We start from the raw sequence: 2,248 nt of genomic DNA, 5'->3' as shown, positions 1-2,248 counted from the left end.
CCCCCCCCCCCCCCCCCCCATCGTGAAATCCCTCCAAACGTTGAACTCACTCAGGATCAGATCTCCAGACCTTTCACACCGAGAGCCTCTCTGAAGTGACTCTTTACAAACTCAAGAAGAAGAAGAGGAAGAAGAAGAAGAAGAAGAAGAAGAAGAAGAAGAAGAAGAAGAAGAAGAGGAAGAAGAAGAAGAAGAAGAAGACGTTCTAACGCCCTGAAAGTTTCCTGCTACACGAGGTGAGGATGCTGCTGTGACTCACTCATTCATAAATCATGTATTCATTTAGAGGATAACACGCCTACTAGGAGGGCAACAGAAGAAGAAGAAGAAGAATATAAAGAAAACAAACAATAACAAAACTAAACAGAAAAGTCTTTGTGTGTGTGTGTGTGTCTCTGTCTCTGTGGTTGTGTGTAGCGATGCGGTCCACCCTGCAGGGTCTCAGCGTGGTCCTGGTCCTGGTCCTGGTCCTACTGTCCCTGGCTCCGTCCGTCCCGGGGTTCTCCCGCGGCGCCGGTCCCGCCTCGTGCCGGGACATGACCCCGGTCCACATCCGGGCCCAACCCCAGGACCCTCGGCACAGCTACGTCACCCTGCTCACCTCCAGATCCTCGTACCTGCCCGGGCAGCTCATAACCGGTAATAACAAACACGTGTGTGTGTGTGTATGTGTGTGTTACATGTGTGTGTATGTGTTATATGTGTGTATATGTGTGTTATATGTGTGTATATGTGGGTATTATATGTGTGTATATGTGTGTTATATGTTGTTATATGTTGTTATATGTGTGTATGTGTGTGTTACATGTGTGTTATATGTTGTTATATGTGTGTATATGTGGGTATATGTGTGTTATATGTGGGTATACGTGTGTATATGTGGGTATATGTGTGTTATATGTGGGTATATGTGTGTATATGTGTGTTATATGTTGTTATATGTGGGTATATGTGTGTTATATGTTGTTATATGTTGTTATATGTGTGTATATGTGTGTATATTTGTGTTACATGTGTTACATGTGTTATATGTGTGTATATGTGTGTATATGTTGTTATATGTGTGTATATGTGGGTTATATGTGTGTATGTGTGTTTATGTGTGTATATGTTGTTATATGTGTGTATATGTTTGTATATGTGGGTTATATGTGTGTATATGTGTGTATGTGTGTATATATTGTTATATGTGTTTTATATGTGTGTTATATGTTGTTATATGTGTGTTATGTGTGTGTATATGTGTGTGTATATGTGTGATATGTGTGATATGTGTAATATGTGTGATATATGTGTGTATATGTGTGATATGTGTAATATGTGTGATATATGTGTGTATATGTGTGATATGTGTAATATGTGTGATATATGTGTGTATATGTGTGATATGTGTGTGTATATGTGTGATATGTGTGTATATGTGTGTTATATGTGTGATATGTGTAATATGTGTGATATATGTGTGTATGTGTGTGATATGTGTGTGTATATGTGTTACATGTGTGATATATGTGTGTATATGTGTGTGTATAAGTGTGATATATGTGTGTATATATATGTGTGTATATGTGTTTGTTGTGTTATGGTTAAACATAATTTAAATGGTTTTAAAACTCTGGAAACATCCTTTGATCTTAACTATTATTCATCAAAATAATCCATCATAATTTCTGCCTTTTGATCTAAAACGTTAGGTAAAATCTCACATCAATTAGGTTTATTGACCACAAATTTAGAGCCAAAACCTCAAAATAAGTCGCGAAAAAAGTTTAAAAAGCACTAAAAACGTCACTTTTGACCAACATCTCGGTCGAAGGGAAGACAACACGAGGTTTAAAGATTAAATCACCTAGCAACCGCCAACCCCCTGCACCCTACCTGTGTCTGCAGTGACGGTCCGAAGCTCTCGGGACTTCATGGGGTTCCTGCTGCAGGCTCGCGGCGCGGAGGGCCCCGGAGGTCCGGGTCCGGCCAGGTCCGCGAGGGGGGCCGCGAGGGGGGCCCCGAGGCCGGCGGGCGGGTCCTGGACCCCCGTCCCCCCCGGCGCCCACACCCTGCGCTGCGTCTCCGAGGGCGACACCCTGACGCACGCCGACAAACAGCTGAAGAGGAACCTGTCGTTCGTGTGGAGGGCCCCCGATGCACCCGTGGGGGACGTCCGGTTCTAGTGAGTACGGGACCTCGTTACGTACACGTTCAGGGTCACAAATAACCACTATGTTCGTATCTTGTGGTCTAGTTAACCTTG

This window comes from Etheostoma cragini, chromosome 19, assembly GCF_013103735.1.
Source record: "Etheostoma cragini isolate CJK2018 chromosome 19, CSU_Ecrag_1.0, whole genome shotgun sequence".
Taxonomy (NCBI): domain Eukaryota; kingdom Metazoa; phylum Chordata; class Actinopteri; order Perciformes; family Percidae; genus Etheostoma; species Etheostoma cragini.
Note: the sequence above shows the minus strand (reverse complement) of the source record.